Source organism: Hemicordylus capensis, chromosome 2, assembly GCF_027244095.1.
Source record: "Hemicordylus capensis ecotype Gifberg chromosome 2, rHemCap1.1.pri, whole genome shotgun sequence".
Taxonomy (NCBI): Eukaryota; Metazoa; Chordata; class Lepidosauria; order Squamata; family Cordylidae; genus Hemicordylus; species Hemicordylus capensis.
Window position 1 is genome coordinate 125,843,873 of NC_069658.1, and position 12,066 is coordinate 125,855,938.

The 12,066-nt window shown below is 42.2% G+C and overlaps 1 long non-coding RNA gene across 1 annotated transcript in view; it reads right to left on the reverse strand.

The window, feature by feature from the left end:
- Positions 1-12,066, reverse strand: part of LOC128345980 (uncharacterized) — a 60,619-nt gene that overhangs the window by 17,849 nt on the left and 30,704 nt on the right. The window lies entirely within an intron of this gene.

Consider the following 12,066-nt stretch of genomic DNA (forward strand, 5'->3'; position numbering starts at 1 on the left):
CAGTGTTGGCTATAAGGGAAGGGAGAAGTATCAAATCCAAACGTCTGGAGAGCTACTTCAGATAAACCTGGGAGCTTGCAGTAGCTCCCAAGCTACTGAATGCCTGCCCCTGACCTAGATAACAAATTACCAGAGCATAGGTGAAAATTGATTTAACATTGTTCATAGAGCGAAAAGAATTGATATTAGAGAAGTAAAGAGGGAAAACTCAACATATGCATCCCTCTCAGGAAGTCACAAGAGTTAATTATTTCTCTAACAATAGAGGAGTGCACAGGAGGGAGATTTTCACCAATCTCTCCTTCCCCCATAAGTGCCCTGTGCCACCTGAAAACATGTCCCTAAGGGCTGTGCAGCCCTCAGGGAAGGAGAGCAACAATTACCCGCTGCTGCACAATAGATGCAGAGGAGCTAAGGAAGCTCTCTGCAGCAGGGACGCTTCTTCCTGGTGCATGGCCACACACTTAGTCAGGATGTTGACCATCGAGCCAAACACCACCATATATTAAAAAGCATCTATCCACTGCTTTTTAATATATGGTAGGTAGTGGTGGTAGGTAGCACCCATCATGCCCTACCGCCCAACCCATGATGGTGTCCCTAGGAGCTAACCATACAATGGGGTGTTTCAAGTTTCACCATTGTTCTCTTTGGCTGAAACCCAGGAACATTTCGAGTTGTTTCATTGAAACAGCTGGCTCGACCGCTGTTTCCGCAAAACGTATCAGCCATTTTGTGTTTTGTTTTGAGCTCGAAGCATAATACAAAATCAATTTTGCGTGCATCCCTAATGGTTATTTTGAGTTTTGTAAGTCGCCATGAATTCGGTTGTGAAAAATGGCAGCATACGGATCTTACAAATAAATATATAAGTAAATAATTTTCTGCCATTCAGAGCAAGCAGCAAAATGCAGGAGGCATATTCATCCCCTGGTGCACCATCATTTGTGAGTCAGCAGTGTTTAGCTAGATAAGTCAGAAGCTGGGAAGGCTTAATTAATGTAGGATTTCTTTTACCTTTTCAGCAGGGGTATAGCTATAATTGAGCGGATGGGTTCAAAAAACCTGGGCCCTCTGCTCTACCCCTCCCTATTTTTTTCATTATCTCCCTCACTCTGAGAGGCTGCAGGGAGAGGGGAAAACACGGGCCCCCTCTCTCCTAGCTATACCCCTGGTTTTCAGTGTGGTTCACACATACATTAACTCAATATCTCTTCAAACAACCCTGCAAGGTCAGTATTATCCTTATAATGCAGATGCAAGTGCTGAGGCTGAAAGAATAGTGACTTGCCTAAGACTCCCTAGTGATTTCCCATCTCACACTCTTAGCCACTACATTCTATCAGCATTGTTAACAATTACTTAGGATTTATGTTTATTATAATACACATTCCAAAGATTCTATATCACAAAAAGACAATGATAGATAGATAGATAGATAGATAGATAGATAGATAGATAGATAGATAGATAGATATAAAAAGATAAGGAGGTCATTCACACAATTGAAAACTGTGTTCTACCCAGGTTTGGGATCTGTGTGTACTCCCAATTTTTGATTGTGTGGAAGCAAGGGTAGAGGAAAACCTGGGTAGAAGTGATTGTGTGGAAGCAAGGTTAGAGGAAAACCTGGGTAGCTTTTTCTCCTACCTTGCTTCCACACAATCACTTCTACCCAGGTTTTCCTCTAACCTTGCTTCCACACAATCAAAAATTGGGAGTACACACAGCTCCAAAACCTGGGTAGAACACAGTTTTCGATTGTGTGAATGACCTCATGATCTATTAGCAAATGCTTTCTGTTCCCAATAATAGATTATAGTGCATAGAAGGTGTATTAATTGATACTGCATGACTCTGTTCTAGTAAGCTATAGATAGATACCTGCACAGCATAGTGCAGCAGTTGTTCTACTGAAATCACATCCATGCTAATATTCAGCAGTAGAATCCAACCTCCAGTCAATTTGCTACCGACTCCTTTGTCCTCCAGGCTCCTCGCTTTTCAAATCTGAGACAATTCTTCAAAGCAAAATGTTTCCACATTTCTCTCTCTCCCCCTCCACCCCGAGACAATTTTACAAGGAAGGACAAACACTTGAAGAGCGCAGTTACACAAAGTGCTTGAAGACAGAAATGATTTCCTTAAAGTGGTTAATCATGCTTTCGAAAACTACTTTCTCTGGTGACCTAATCACATAAATCATAGCAAAAGGTTAAAGACGAAGTTCAATTGCACCAAATTACGTGTGATGCTTCTCCAAAATGGATTACTTCCTATTAAAAAGGGAACATATTTCACTAAATATCCATATTTTTCAAGAAACTTCAGGGCTGCGGCCTCAAAGGTTCAAACCAGATGAGATGGCACTAGACCTGACTCTGATCCTGACGAATCTATATGAAGTGGGTTTGGATGGAAGGCAGCTACAAGTGTAACATGGGCTGGCAAGAAGGGGGAGATCAGCCCTCCCACATGCACCTTTTGCCTTAAAACTGCTTCATCCCCAGGCAGGGGGAGGGTTTAGCTCCCTCCTTTGCCTGGCTATGCTGTGCTTTAGATCACCCATTCAGCCTAACACAACTCATTTGGGTTTGGCAACAGACTTGGATCTTAACACTTTAGTCTGTCACTTTCATATCTAGTTTGACCCTAGCAGTCTGTCATCCCAATTTTCCATCTATGAGTGGTATCTGGGGATCTTTTGTTTCTTGCTAATTTGATATCACTCTTTGCTAAGAGTTCAGCAGCCAACTTATTAGGTATAATTCTCCTGGTGCATAAGGTCAGTAATTCCCAAAATGTGCTTGTGAAAGATTGAAATACACATCAAAAACTTAATTCACCATTTTGAATGTATTCACTGCTCTATGCCTGGAGTGGAAAAGCCCCTTGCTGTACTGATTCCCCTTTTTCTGTCCATATACGGGCAATGACATTATCCCAGGTGAATAAGGATGCACTGAGATTTCCTGATGCAGCCTCTACTACAACTAATGGTCATGGGGAAATCCCAGAAGCATCATATGCCTAGAAAGTCGTGACTGACTGCACAAAGCTAAGGATAGGTCGCCAGGAGCTATCCTGTAGTTGCGGGAAGATGCCTAGCCATTGTTCTTGGAACCAACTGGGAAAAATATTGTGAGGATCTCTCCACTTCTCCAAGAGATGAGAAGTTCAGGGGCAGCATTACAATTAAAGGGACAATTAAAGCAATTAAAAGGACAATTACCCTTGATCACCCATCAAATTTGCCAGGCAAAACCATAGCAAATAAAGTTAGGCAAACTCATAACACAGTGACCCTACCCCCTAACTGCTCCCAGAGTGCTTGCGCACTGGTCATGTGGACACATGGCACTGGGCAGCCTGGGAGCGGCGCAGGTAGTGTAGGGGAAGGAAGGCAGGAAGGCGCCTGCCTTCCCCCCAGCCCTCCCCAGGCCAGGTAAGTTATGGTCGTGTGAAGTCAGAACATCTGCTGTAAATATCCAGTTCTTTTATTGCCTCAGTAGGTAATAAAATAGATCTTTTCATAAGATCGTAACCTCATAGATCTTATCATGTGATCGTAACCTCAGAGCCCAACGACCACACCTTTTAAAGCTGAAAAGTTTTATTCAAAGACTTGAGGCATATAGGATGGTAAAAGGTAGCAACAGACACATGAAATGTAAAATACATGGTACATCAAAATACAAGCGTAAGCAAAATATGCTAAATATGCAGCATTCAAAGCTATTATCAAGAGTGGTGTTGTGAATTAATAATAAACCCTACCCACTAGGACCCTTTAACCTACTCCCCCCTCCAAAAAAACCCCTAAATATTATATTTACCCTTCTGGCAGCTTGAAGTATCTTCAGATTTATCCAAAAAGAAAGAAAAAACTAAAAAAATATGAAACTAAGTAACTAATTATCTATTTAGCGAATATATAAAAATAAAAAACTAAGTCAATAGTTATCTATTTAGTGAATAGATAAGTCTATAGAAGTATAATAAACTGTATAGATAGAGTTGGTACATTTAAAAGAGGAAAGAATATTTGAGGCTAATGTAATGAGGGAGAAAAGGTGAAAGAAAGAAAAAATACGTTTTGAGAGACAGTAGAAGGGGATAGGCTACTTGAGTCTACTGTTATGAAGGAGAAAAAGGAAGAAAAAGGGAAATTGGTTTGGGGAGAGAAGGCATCTTGAATAACAATAGGGAGAGAAGGTACAAGAAGGGGAAATGAAAGATATGTGTAGGAAGAAAGAGAGGTAAAGTCTGCTATCTTCCTATTAATGTGACTTCTATAGCCCAGAAGTCACACTTCTTCGTTGTCTGTCTTTTCAGACTCTTGATTGGTTTCCACCTGTTGTACCCCAACTTCTCATTGGTTCTTTAGGCTCCTCATCTCCATAGTCATTAGAAATCTAATATTCTGTGTTGATCATGGCAACCTGGATTCCATCAAAAATTCCAATTCCCACCTTTTGACAGGGCTTGTTTACTCCCCCAACTGCTATCACCAGGCCTGATAATTCTTCTTCTTCATCTCGATACAGTACCAAGAACCATATATCATTTTTGACAAGGTGCCGATGAAAGGGATCTTCCAGTCTCCACATACATTTGAAGACCTATGGCCCCCAACCATTTATCTGCTGCCTTCTCTCATAAGAACATAAGAACAGCCCTGCTGGATCAGGCCCATCTAGTCCAGCATCCTGTTTCACACAGTGGCCCACCAGATGCAGCTGGAAGCCACAGGCTGGAGTTGAGGGCATGCCCTCCCTCTTGCTGTTACTCCCCTGCAACTGGTACTCAGAAGCATCCTGCCTTTGAGGCTCCACAGCCCTCCGACTAGTAGCCATTGATAGACCTCTCCTCCATGAAGTCATCCAAACCCCTCTTAAAGCCATCCAGGTTGTTTGCTGTCACCACAAGTTCAGGGGCAGCATTACAATTAAAGGGACAATTAAAGCAATTAAAAGGACAATTACCCTTGATCACCCATCAAATTTGCCAGGCAAAACCATAGCAAATAAAGTTAGGCAAACTCATAACACAGTGACCCTACCCCCTAACTGCTCCCAGAGTGCTTGCACACTGGTCATGTGGACACACGGCGCTGGGCAGCCTGGGAGCGGCGCAGGTAGTGTGGGGGAAGGAAGGCAGGAAGGCGCCTGCCTTCCCCCCAGCCCTCCCCAGGCCAGGTAAGTTATGGTCGTGTGAAGTCAGAACATCTGCTGTAAATATCCAGTTCTTTTATTGCCTCAGTAGGTAATAAAATAGATCTTTTCATAAGATCGTAACCTCATAGATCTTATCATGTGATCGTAACCTCAGAGCCCAACCACCACACCTTTTAAAGCTGAAAAGTTTTATTTTCAGAGAGTTCCACAAGTGGATCATGCGTTGAGATCCACTTGTGGATCATGCGTTGAGATCCACTTGTGGATCTCCACAGACTCTCCACAGATCTCCACAGACTCTCTTTGGCGATGTGGTGCCCAGCTGCGCCTGCCTCTCTTGCTGGAGGCCCCTTTTCTTCAAGCAAAGTTAGCCTGAGTTTGGCCTCTCTGCTAGAATCTTTTCATAGTACACAACAAAAATGTCAGATTTTCCATTTGGTTTAGTATACAGTGCATTGTTCCCTTCTTCAGTATGAGCTTCCATAGTCCAGGACAGTCCAAAAATATAGGCAAGAGTAACAAAGACCAATAGATAGATAGATAGATAGATAGATAGATAGATAGATAGATAGATAGATAGATAGATAGATAGATTCGTCTGGGATCCTGCAATGGGCCGTGGGCTGCTGCAAGGGATCGGGCCGACACTCGAGAGCCAACCCTCCCATTGCGGCTGGTGCCAGTCTCTCCTGGCCATGCATCCCTGGATGTGGCAGCTTCCCCTGGCTGGGGAGTGTCTTCCTGCCCCCTACAGGATAGCAGCATGCTGTCGCTTGAAGATGGCACGTTGTCACAGGGTCAGGGACAACTCTCACAAGACCTTAGGCCAAAGTCTCGCAAAGCGGCGAGATCTCACGAGTCTTGCCCCCACTGCCAAGCGCTATATAAACCAGGACTGGCCAATGATGAGGGGCCAGTCTAGGAGGAGAGCTGCCAGGAGAAGGAGCTCTGTGACTTGGAGAGCTGGAAGCAGCAGTTCCCTGGGTTAGACTTTGAAGGAAACAGATTGCCGGAACAGTGGAATATTGCTCCTCCAGTGGCTGTAATTCAGAGGCCGCCTGGAGTCCTTTACACATAGTCATAGTCATAGTCTTTATTTCATTCTTTGACCAGCACAACAGACAAAAATAGGCAAAAACGGTTCAAACCATCTACTCCTACAAAATAATAAAAAGTCTCTATAAAATTACTTGGTATAATAAGTAGAAGAAGCTAGAAGTTAAAACTATGAACATAAAACTATATATAAAGGTTAGTCAACACTAATAAAAGAATGACACTGAGTATAAAGGTAGCAAGACATCAAAATTATGTAATTAATACAGAGCGGTGTTAAATCTCATAGAATATTTAGTTCTTAATGAGCTCTAAATGAATTTTGAAAGCTATAAGGCAGAACTTAGCCACATTATAGGATCTAGAGTCATTCTGATCTGCCAAGCGGAAATTTAGGTAAAAGGAAGCAGTACAACCTGGATATGAGCTAATATCTGAAGAGATGAGCTTATGCCAAATATCACAGTAATAGTGACAGTACAAGAGTACATGAGCTGTCATTTCAATCTCACCAGAGCCACAGGGGCAAATACACTCTCCATATGGAATTCTTTGATATCTCCCTTCCAACACAGCTGTGCACAAGGCATTGCATTGGGCCAATGTCAGGGCTCGCGGTACTTTGGGACTGTTAGCTGGTTTAAATAGTTGGCAGGGGTAAAGCTCAGAATTTGATTGCCCAAAAAGACACCAAGCGGAATGGAGCCCTGATCAATTTGCTGCTCCATATCATAAATTATTTCCCTTATTTTGAGTCTGGCATTTTCATAACCCAGGGAAGTGCTTGACACAGGAGGATGCAGAAACTTACAATATTATAGAGGGGGTGGGTGGGGCATGCCTCACATTTTAATCTAGGAAAAAATGTGCCCAACCAAGGTATCAGATGTTTAGGGAAGTCTGTGCTATCATCAACACAGAGCAGGGTGGATAAATATACACCAAACTTGAATGGAAAGACAAGGGGTTGTATCCTAAAGTGTTCTGCAAATAGAAGGTAGTTGCACTTGTGCAAAGGGGAGTGATTTTTGCTGATCCCCCTTCCTGCTGCAGCCTCACCGCCGCCACCATGCTGTCTACCATTCTGTTCAAGAGCCTGCCCAACCCCAATCCTCAGGAGCAGATTTAGGGGCACAGGAGGTGGGCACAGGAGGTGGAAGGGAGAATCAGCAACAATTACCACCCCCCTCTTGTGTGAATGGGATGCAATTGGTTCGTGGAATGCTGCATCCCATTCCTAAGTTACAACTTTGTAAAACACAACAAAATTAAAACATATGCTACATGCTACAAGAAAAAGCAAAATATTCCAAAACCAGGGTTACCAATTAATCTTGCTTGAATCCTTTCCATCCCCAAATATTGATCAGGGCTTAATGGTGTATATAAAATGAAATGTATATGTAAGAGAATAAGTGATATTGAGGAACTATACCCAATTAACATCCCTTTTATACTAAAATAAATGCTCACCTTTATGGCATAGACAATAACAATTTTATGACAAATAAAGTTAGGTATTTGTCTCAATCTAAAACGTTAAGGAGGTGAACAATAACCCTGTGAATACAGGAGGTCAGCTGTTCCCAGTGCTGTTCTCTCAGATAGTACCTTAATGGTAAATAGCATTTCACAGATGTAAGTATATCATGGTGTGATTTTGTCTACAATGACTGGAAGCTGATGACTGGAAGCTGAATGTGTGAATTGGTTCCATTGAAAAGGACTGTACTGAGGTGAGATTAGATCATCTGGAAGTTTTTCTGTGGCAATACACTGGTGATGGCCCATTTACACATGCCAGTTATTGTGGTGTAGATAAATAAATAAATACATGAAGTTGCATTCATCAAATGATAAGCACATATGTGCAAAATAGGCTAAGACAGAACCATTCATTGCAGATGAAGCCCAGTGATATCAATTTCTGATGTTCACCTCATAATCTGCAGCAGTGCTGTAACTAAAAGCAGAAGAGTCTTTAGTTTTTAGTTTTTATGATTCTTTGTTTTTAGCTTTAAGATTTTAATTTGGAATTTTAAAAGCTAATTTTGATTGTGATTTTAGCTTGGATTTTTAACCTGTTTAATTTGGTTAATTTTAATAGTCTGATTTTATATTGTGACTGTTTTATAAATGTTGTGAGCCGCCCTGAGCAGTAATGTACTGGAAGGGTGGGGTATAAAAGTTTTAAATGAATAAGAGGAAAACCTTGAGCTTGTCTTCAAAAAAATGTGATGCAAATGCTAATAGTCCTGCTCAAGTAAAAATATGTATAGAAATTTTCACGGATGCAAGAACAGTAATAATAATATATCTTTAGCTCTCAGGTGGAGTTGCGTATCTACCAACAAAAGCTTGCTTTCCAAGGGTTGCACTTACAGAAAACATCAATAATCATTTCTAAGGGAAATCAAATACTGTTGATAAATTTAGAGAAATGGCTGGGGGCGGGGAGTGTGTATACATCTCTATGAGAGAGCAAAAGCTTCTATCAAGAGGCAACAGTGAAACTTAGACTTTTTTTTTTTTTTACAGCCCAGTGATTTGATGTAAACGTGTATCAGAAGCAAATCAATGCTTTTTAACATCGACATGAAACCTCTGGGTGAAGTTATTAGGGGTTCTGGCATTGGGTTGTTATCAGTATCAGTATCACCCAAATCTATTTCTCCTTGTCATCAACATCAAGAAATGGTGTTAGCCCCTTAAATGCCTGCCTTCAGGCAGTAATGGGCTGGATGAGGGAGAATAAACTGGCGCTGAATCCAAGCAAGATGGAGGTGCTCATCGTTTGAGGTCATAATCTGCAAGATGGAATAGAACTTCCTGTTCTAGATGAGGTCACACACACACACGCACACACACACACACCCCAGAAAGAACAGGTTTGTAGCATGGGAGTGCTATTGGACCCGGATCTCTCACCCTGGTGTCTCAGGTTGAGGCTGTGGCCAGAAGCACTTTTTATCAGCTGTGATTGATCTGACAAATCCTCCCATTCCTTGAGAATGACCTGAAAACAGTGGTGCACCAGCTGATAACCTCCAAGTTGTACTACTGCAGTGTGCTCTGTGTAGGGCTGCCTTTGTATGTCATTCGGAAACTTCAGTTAGTTCAAAATGTGGCAGACAGATTGGACTCTGGGGTATCCCAGAGAGACCATATTAAAGAGGCAACTAAGGGGAGACACGATCAAAGTGTATAAAATTATTCAAGGAGTGGAGAGGGTAGACACAGAGAAATTTCTCCCTCTCTCACAACACTAGAATCAGGGGTCACCCCATGAAACTGAAGGTTGGGAAATTTAGGACCAACAAGTAGAAGTATTTTTTCACACAGTGCATAATTAGTCTATGGAATTCCTTGCCATGGGATGTGGTGATGGTCACCAACTTGGATGGTTTTAAAATGGGTTTAGACAGATTCATGGAGGACAGGTCTATCAATGGCTACTAGTTTGGTGGCTGTGGGCCATCTCCAGCCAAAGAGGCATGATGCCTCTCAATGTCAGTTGCAGGGGAGCAACAGCAGGAGAGAGGGCATGCACATACTTCTTGCCTGTGGGGTCCCCAGAGGCATCTGGTGGGCCACTGTGTGAAACAGGATGCTGGACTAGATGGGCCTTGTACCTGATCCAGCAGGGCTGTTCTTATGTTCTTATGCCTGTTCTTAACCAGTTGCACTGGCTGCTGATAAGTTTCTGGGCAAAGTACAAATGCTGGTCACTACATTTTGCTGTTAATGACTCAGGATGAGGTTACCTCAGAGGATACCTTTGTCTACAAGATCCCCGCCACTCATTGAGATGATCAGGAGGGGTCCATCTTTGGATGCCACCAGTTGAACTGGTGGCAACCTGAGATAGAGACGTCTGTGTTGTCACCCCTGGGTTGTAGAACATGCTCCCCCCAGATGAGAGGATTATATTCCTTGGAGTTCTTCAGGAGAGACTTAAAGACCCATCCTTTTAGCCTAGCTTTTAAATGATATTTAGTTTTAATTGCAATTTTAATCTGCTTTTAACTGATTTCTGATTTTAACTGTTATGTATTTCTGATTTTAATGTAAACCACCTGGAGTCACTTTAGGGAGGGTGGCTTGCTTATTTTATTTATTTATTTATTTATTTATTTGGATTTTCTTTTATACCACCTCCTCCAAAGACTCTAGACAGTGGACAACAATACCAACCTTTTGCGAAACAGGTAGGTCTTAAGAAGGGCCTTAAAAACAGCTGGGGGGGGTGGGGCTGAACGAATTTGGGAGGGAAGAGCGTTCCAAAGAAGAGGGGCAGCCACAAAGAAGGCCCTCCTACGGGCCCAGGCACCATGGACTACACTAGGGCCTGGGACACTAAGGAGGGCCAGCTGAGAAGACCTCAGGTTGAGTCTGTGGCCAGGAGTGCTTTTAATCAGCTTCGGCTGATACGCCAGATACATCCATTTCTGGAGACAAATGAGCTTAAAATGGTGGTACATATGCTGGTAACCTCTAGGCTTGACTCCTGTGATGCACTCTACATGGGGCTGCCTTTGTACATAGTTTGGAAACTTCAATTGGTACAGAATGTGGCAACCAGATTGGTCTTTGGGTTTACCAGAAGGGACCATATAACACTGATTCTAAAAGAACTGCACTGGCTACAATATGTTTCTGAACTAAATACAAAGTACTGGTTATTACCGATAAAGCCCTTAACGACTTAGGTCCAGGGTATTTAAGAGAGCGCCTTCTCTGTCATGAACCCTGTCGCCTATTAAGATCATCTGGAGAAGTCTGGCATGGTTGCCACCAACCTGTTTGGTGGCGACTTGGGGCCGGGCCTTCTCTGTGGCTGCCCCAGGGCTTTGGAACATGCTCCCTGCTTAAATAAGAGCATCTCCTTCTCTGTTTGTTTTTAGGAGGACCCTGAAGACGTACCTATTTTTCAAGGCCTTCAACAGAGATCAAATTTTAAATTTTAATGCGTGTTTTTCCCCTCTATAATGATTCTTATCTTTTTATGAATTTTAAATGTTTTATATTTATTTTAATTATGTACACCGCCTAGAGATTTCTATATTAGGCGGTATGTAAATGCAATAAATAAATAAATAAATAAATAAGAAAGAAGTGGTCCGGAACCTGGGAGTTTACAATTCTAAGGGGAAATCCAGATTTAGAAAACAATCTGCCAAATCTGGATTTTCACAATGTACTGTTTTTCCTAGCAATGCAAAACATACTTTATTCAAGCTGTGTGGGAGCCATTCTCCATGGCTTCTTTCCACACTGCCATATTAACATTTCAAGGTCACGCAAAACTGCATGGGTGAAGCCAATCACATGACTATCTCCTATCCAATCATTGCCTTGCCTCCTGAGGAAGAACCTGCATGACTGGCCCTAAGACTGCAGTCAAACATTCCCTTTCTTCTAGGGGGAGAAACATCTAGGGCTGTTAAACATTCCTTTTCTTCTAGAGGGAAAAGCAATGGGGTTAAGCAGCCTCCGCACCAGTGTAGTCAAATATGCAGTGGCCCCTAAAGAATGACTGTAGTTAAATACGTATAATTTCAAATGAGATGTAGTCATTAAAAAGAACATTTGCCTTGCACTAACTTTGCAAAGAAGAGATGTTCCACTAGCAGAGGTTACTTTCCCTTTCCCCAGTCCCTTGACAAGTCTGCCTAGATGTAAGTTTTCATTTCCAAACACTTCACTCATTGTGTCATTATTGTATCACCTGAACCCATGGAACATTGGCAGTCTTCTATGACATCCAATTGTCAAACTGATTAAACAGAGTCATACCATTTTGCATACTAGTATCCTCCACATCAGTGTGAGG